A 7,231-nucleotide genomic window follows, 5' to 3' on the forward strand; every position below is an offset into this window, starting at 1 on the left:
AGAGTTTCTGAATTATCTGCTCTTTCTTGTGAGTCTCCTTTTCTGATTTTTCATCAGGATAAGGCGGTGTTGCGAACTTCTTTTCAATTTTTACCTAAGGTTGTGAATTCCAACAACATTAGTAGAGAAATCGTGGTTCCTTCATTATGTCCTAATCCTAAGAATTCTAAGGAGAAATCGTTACATTCTTTGGATGTTGTTAGAGCTTTGAAATATTATGTTGAAGCTACTAAATCTTTCCGAAAGACTTCTAGTCTATTTGTCATCTTTTCTGGTTCTAGAAAAGGCCAGAAAGCTTCTGCCATTTCTTTGGCATCCTGGTTGAAATCTTTAATTCATCTTGCCTATGTTAAATCGGGTAAGACTCCGCCTCAGAGGATTACAGCTCATTCTACTAGGTCAGTTTCTACTTCCTGGGCGTTTAGGAATGAAGCTTCAGTTGATCAGATTTGCAAAGCAGCGACTTGGTCCTCTTTGCATACTTTTACTAAATTCTACCATTTTGATGTATTCTCTTCTTCTGAAGCAGTTTTTGGTAGAAAGGTACTTCAGGCAGTGGTTTCGGTTTGAATCTTCTGCTTATGTTTTTCATTAAACTTTATTTTGGGTGTGGATTATTTTCAGCAGGAATTGGCTGTCTTTATTTTATCCCTCCCTCTCTAGTGACTCTTGTTTGGAAAGATCCACATCTTGGGTATTCATTATCCCATACGTCACTAGCTCATGGACTCTTGTTAATTACATGAAAGAAAACATAATTTATGTAAGAACTTACCTGATAAATTCATTTCTTTCATATTAACAAGAGTCCATGAGGCCCACCCTTTTTTGTGGTGGTTATGATTTTTTTGTATAAAGCACAATTATTCCAATTCCATATTTTATATGCTTCGCACTTTTTTCTTATCACCCCACTTCTTGGCTATTCGTTAAACTGATTTGTGGGTGTGGTGAGGGGTGTATTTATAGGCATTTTAAGGTTTGGGAAACTTTGCCCCTCCTGGTAGGAATGTATATCCCATACGTCACTAGCTCATGGACTCTTGTTAATATGAAAGAAATGAATTTATCAGGTAAGTTCTTACATAAATTATGTTTTTCTAAGGTTATGCAGCTTCGATTTGCAAAAATAATAGGTCAGTAAGTTTTATTTTATACATGTAACTTATTATATGTGTTTTTTTTATACTGAATTTGGTAAAAGTTAGTAATCCTTTAAATATCATACGCACAGAGCCTATAGTAGTAGGACATTTCCACTATGGCTAAGAGAAATACAGTTTCTAGAGAGGATAGCTGTTCCTTCAGGATTAATGGTCCAAGCTGTGTCAAGTGCGGCATTTTATTGGTGCGACACCTTGTTTGTTCCAATTGGTAGAGACTCCTTTAAGGAGGAGATCCAGAACAGAATTAAGGCTCTTAAGATAGCCAATTCCTTTATTTCTGCTGCCACCATGCAAGTCTTTATGCAGGGAGCCAAGATATTTATCTTCATTGTGCTAGCCTGTGGGGCTTTGTGGCTATATTCATGGTCAGTGGATTTTTCCTCTGCATCCAAGCTTCTGGAGTTTCCTTGCAAGGGTAAGACCTTGTTTGGTCTGAATCTGACAGGAATATTTTTGATATTTCTGATAGTTCAAGTAGAAAAATATTTTTTCTACCACAGGATGAGATATAGACCTACAGGAGTTTTGCCCCAATCCGGGATCCAGGTGGGGGGTGGGGGGCTGAGTCTCTCTGTTTGTCTTCAAACATGTATACGAGATGTCCCAGATAGGCTGTGGCCATAGTACCTCAGGGTTACTACACAGTCATTCCTCCCCTCCCTGAGGCGGGTTCCTCCTCTTAAATTTATCTGCAGGCCAGATAACTGTGTGGCTTTTTGTAGTGCGTTTGAGACTTCTCTTCCCTGTGCGTGATAGTTCCAGTTCCTGTAAGGGAACAGGGTCTAGGATTTTATTCATTCCTGTTTGTAGTTCCCGAAAAAAAAAAATTTCATCCTATAGTAGACCTAAAGTGTCTCAACAAGTTGTCTCAGGGTACCGTTTTTCAAATGGAAACCAGTGGATCCATTCTTCCTTTGGTCTAGGAGGGTCAGTTCATGGTGACCATAGACGTGGAGGATGCATACTTTTAAGTTCCTGATTTTTGCCTTTCCGTCAAACACTTTCAGTGTGTGTCCCTTCCCTTAGGCCTTGCCATGGCTCTCAGAGGGGGCTATATTGGCAGTGATAGGTTTCAGGGAATTGCTGTGGTGCCCTTCCTGGATATCATAAGGGTTCAGGCGCCATCTTTTCAACAAGCAAACTCTCATACAGAGACCTTGTTGTTTTCTTCAGAAATTCGAGGATTATTTCCTCTTGCCTTTTTCGGCACTCTGTTTGGCCCTCCAGTGGCTCAATGTATGGAGGTAATGGTCTGATGGTTGCTTCATTGGACTTCATTCCTTTGATTGATTCCACCTGATAGTCTGCGATCATGCAGGACCGGGAATCTTGGGGCTCTGTCTCAAAGTGGATCAGAGATAGTGCACTCGCTTAGCTGCGAGAGTTAGCAAGATCGTTGACCTTCTCCAGAATCTTTTGATTCCTCAGGAGCTTCTGTCTTGGAGCACATACTTCCAGAGATTTTTCTGAGTAATAGTGTCCACGTTCGCTAGCCCCTTGGGTTGGTGAATATGGACTTGGGAGTCGTCTGCTCTCCCCATAACCTTCATGGAGTTGAGAGTTACTGTGATGTCAGAGGTACTCTGTTGAGATAAGCAGTGACTAAGTATGAACCACAGCGGCTGAGATGTGGTGAAATATTTATTTTGTTGAAAAGGCTGCAAAGGGTAGAAACATTAATTGCTAAATTACCAATGTGAAAACCCAGTTTGCAGGTATGAGCACATTTATATAATGGTTAAAGTAAACTTCATTGTTCTATGGCTGCCACATGTGTATAGTACACTGAAGGAATGCAGCAGAACAATCAAAGTTAAATAACCAATGCATAGGTGTTAACACAAAAATTAGAAAGTAGCGTTATTATAAAAATATGCTGCTGAGTATTTTGAATCTGAGGATGTACAGGTGATTACACAAGAAAAAGAGGTTACGGTTATTATAAAAATATGCTGCTGAGTATTTTGAGTCTGAGGTTGAAGGTACTTTAGAGTATTGCACAAGGGAAGGCAAAATGCATAGGAAAATGAGGAAGCAGGCTAGCGTTATATGGCAGTACAAATTAGGATGCAAGTAAGACGATCTCTGGTCCACAGTTAACAGACACTTAACAGAATACAGGGTTAAAGGGTACCTGCTAGCAGAGTGTAGACGAGGAGCTTGTTTGGGTGCAGTCTCTTGGCACACGGAGATCCTTCAGAACGGCTGCGGTGAGAGTGAGCAGCTGAGTAGCGGCAAGCGTGTTGGCGTGTGAAGTCATCGCTTGTGAATCCGGTGTGAGTAGGCTGTGTCTCAATGAATTCAGGTCAGTGAAGCTCTGTAGGCGGAGAGTAGGAGGATTTGCTCAATTACCAGCAAGTATGAGAATCAATACCAGGGCTCAATACCAAGCAAAGATGTAAGGTAGGAACTGACTTATATAGCAGAGTAGCTAGAAATTCTTAAAGGGGCAGCACCTATTCAGAACTTGTCAAATAAATAAGAGGATGAAAGACAAAGGTACAGACATGACAGTTACCTTCAATGCTCTGATGGCTTGACTTCAGTTGCCTTAACTGCTGGTCAGTTTTTAGTTTAACATTTTCATCTCAGTGCTTACATTAACTGCCTGGGAAGAACCTGGAGTTCCTTTGCCATGATTGGCATGACTTGTTCGGTGGGCAGACGCTCACTTTCATTGCTTATCCATTTTTCACTTTCAGTAGTGAATACCGGGAGTCGAGAGTTCCTCAGGCCACTCTGATAGATGCTCTGGCGGTCTCTTTGGATTTCAGGCTAGTATACCTGCTTCTTCCAGTTGCTTTCCTTCCACGAGTCATTGCTCGTGTCCAAGTAGAGAGTGTCAGTAATTCTAATAGTCTCTGCATGGCCTCACAGGATCTGGTAGGTGGACCTAGTGGAAAGGCCATCTCCTCTACTTTGGAGACCTCTGAGGAAGGACTTCTGATCAGGGTCCCTCCCCTTTCATCTAAATTTGATTTCTCTGAAGCTGTCTGATGGGAGATTGAATGCTTAGTTCTGTCTAAGCATAGTTCTCTGAGTCGATCATTATGACCATGATTCAGATTTGTAAGCCTGTTACGAGGAAGATTTACCATAAGATAGGATGTAAATATCTTATTGGTGTGAATCCAAGGGCTACTCTTGAAATAGGATCAGGATTCTTTGAAGTTTGTCCTTTCTGCAAGAAGGCCTGGAGAAAGGTTTTGTCAGTCAGTTAGCTGAAGGGTCAGCTTTCTGCATCATCCTTTTTGTTGCATAGGCGTCTGGCGAACACGCCAGATATGCACTCCTTTTGTCAGGCCTTGGTTAGTATTGGGCCTCTGTTTCAATCTGTTGCTCCTCTTGGGAGCATTAACTTGTTCTTAAAGTTTGGCAGTAAACTCAGTTTGAGCCATTGTATCCATAGATATTAAGTTGTTATCTTGGAAGGTTGTTTCTTAGTGTTATCTCTTCTGCTCGGATAGTGTTGGAATTGTCAGCTTTGCAGTGTGATTTGCCGTATCTTATCTTTCATGCTGATGAGGCGGTTCTTCGTACTAAGTTAGGTTCCTTCCTAAAGGGGTTCGGAAAGACATTTTAATCAGGAAATTGTGGTTCCTGCTCTTTTCTTAGTTCTTCTTTTCCAAAGAACGTTTGTTGCACAACTTAGAAGTTATGGCGAAGTTTGATTGTCTTACTAAGGTTGTTTCTGATGGAAATGTCAATCAGGAAATTGTTGTTCCTTCTCTCTGTCCTAATCCTTCCTTTCACAAGGAGCGGTTGTTACACAACTTAGATGTTGTGCCAGTTCTTAAATTCTCTTTGCAGGCTATGAAGGACTTTCGTCAGTCCTCTGCATTGTTTGTTTGCTTTTCTGGAAAACGTAAAGGTCAGAAAGCTACTGCCACTTCTCTTTCTCTCTGGTTGAGAAGGATTATTCGTATGGCATATGAGATTGCTGGACAGCAGCCTCCTGAGAGAATCACAGCTAATTCCATTAGGGCTGTTTCTTCTTCTTGGGCCTTCAAGAATGAGGCCTCTGAACAGTTTTGCAAGGCTGCGACTTGGTCTTCTTTCCCACTTTTTCTATAAATTTGATTTTTTTTTTGCCTCAGATGAGGCTTCCTTTGGAAGAAAGGTTCTGCATCTGTGGTGACTTCTGTTTAGGTTACCTGTCTTGTCCCTCCCTCTAGCTTGGGTATTGATTCCCAACAGTAATTGATGATTCCGTGGACTCACCGTGTCATAAGAAAGAAAACTAAATTTATGTTTTACCTGATTTATTTATTTCTTGACACAGTGAGTCCACAGCCCGCCCTTATTTTCAGACAGTTTTTTATATAACTTCAGGCACCTCTACACCTTGTTTTACTTCCTTTCTCTCTTTTTCCTTCGGTCGAATGACTGGGGGTTGTGGGAAGGGAAGTGATACTTAACAGCTTTGCTGTGGTGCTATTTGCCTCCTCCTGCTGGCCAGGAGTGATATTTCAAACAGTAATTGATGATTCCATAGACTCACTGTATCAAGAAAGAAAGAAATTTATCAGGTAAGTATAAATTTTGTTTTTTCATTGTTCTCTCCAAGTATTGGTGATTGGTTTATTGACAGATATAAGATAAAGAAGCAGGTATATGTACACAACGTGATAAAGTAATGAGATCTGATTATACCTACAAGCTCAACCCATTTTATTAGGTTGTGGCTTCAAAACACAAAATCAGCTAATTCATATATACAAGCCTTAAAAAGCAAATCTCATACATTTTATACGCTGCAGCTGATAAAAAAAGTTAAAACAAATTAAGGGAAAAACTTTTTTATAGTATACTGTCCCTTTAAGGGGGCAGCCATTATTCTGGAGGGGGTGTATTGTGCATTCTAAAAACATTTTATACGTCCAGGTTTTGTTTTTTATAATTCTGGTCTCTTTTCTCTCCTCAGATTCCAACAGCTTCATCTATTGAGCTTCTGATATCACATTTTTACAGAATTGCAGAGAATGACTTGCTCTCAGAAAGGAATACATCCCAGCTGTTATGGAGAATCTTCTTTTTTAATAATTAATTTTGCCAGTGCAATCTACTTGTATATTTGCAGGATTTAAAGACATTTTAGTTTACAAGTATTGTGCGGCAATATGTTAACAACTGCGTGCCAAGTCTCACACTTTATATAAAATACTTTTATATACTTGAGGCCACTGTAGCGGTGCAGAATATATGTGTGTAATAAACATTTACACATTTTACCATCACTGCTTGTGATTCAATGGCAAACATCAACAAGCATGTGGTCTATTGATCAGCTGCCATTATAAATTTACAGCTAGATGGTAATATACCTTTTGGGCATGTCTAGTCTAAGGGCTTTTTCATTTTGTTTAATGATTTTGATACCTCTGATCATCAGGTTCCACTCATTTCTTGAATGTCTTACACTTCCTCCGCTTTGCTATCTGTTGTATTTTCACACAGCTCTATGTTGGATCCCCTGGTCTGTATGCATTCCCTCTTTTAACTTAAAGAGACATTAAACACTAAATAGATTGTATAAGTAGTATTGAGGTTCACCGCCTTACTCTAGTCATTGGTGCGCCCTGTTGAAATCTCGTTTTCATTGTATTCCAGTGCTGATGATTTTGCAAATATGGAGCAACTCTCCTTCACATACCTGCAGTGTAACATAAGTTCCAAAATTGTGGTACTCATAACTAAACTATAGGGAATTGCATTAAACGTTGTTAGTGTTTAATGTCACTTTAACTTTTCTATAATCCGTATTCGAGCGATGACAACACAAGCCTTGCACAAAGACTGAAAAGAGCCATTTCTTCCTGGCTGCTGACATCTGTAGACAGTGAGATATGAGCACAAACTCCAGGAGGATTATTTTCTGGAAATCCAGTTGCTTAAGACTATGAAGAAGCAATTTTATGTTTTGGAATAAACAACAATATACTTAACAGGACAGATATATTTGTTGCACACTGAGAATGTATAAGTTAAACTAGTTATTACGTTGCAGTATAATTTGTATTTGCGTTTAGCTTAGTATAAATCAGGGTTCTTCTTTGCCAGGTCAC

The 7,231-nt window shown here is 39.8% G+C and overlaps 1 protein-coding gene across 3 annotated transcripts in view; it reads left to right on the forward strand.

Annotated features, from left to right (window-relative positions):
* ZDHHC18 (zinc finger DHHC-type palmitoyltransferase 18) overlaps nucleotides 1–6,702 on the forward strand; it is a 63,993-nt gene extending 57,291 nt beyond the window's left edge. For all 3 annotated transcript variants that reach the window (XM_053706986.1, XM_053706988.1, XM_053706987.1), the window contains one exon: nucleotides 6,091–6,702. The gene's annotated coding sequence lies outside the window, so the exon portion shown is untranslated. The remainder of the gene's footprint in view (nucleotides 1–6,090) is intronic.
* Nucleotides 6,703–7,231: the final 529 nt, after the last annotated feature.

The sequence above is a fragment of the Bombina bombina genome, chromosome 3, assembly GCF_027579735.1.
Source record: "Bombina bombina isolate aBomBom1 chromosome 3, aBomBom1.pri, whole genome shotgun sequence".
Classification (NCBI taxonomy): domain Eukaryota; kingdom Metazoa; phylum Chordata; class Amphibia; order Anura; family Bombinatoridae; genus Bombina; species Bombina bombina.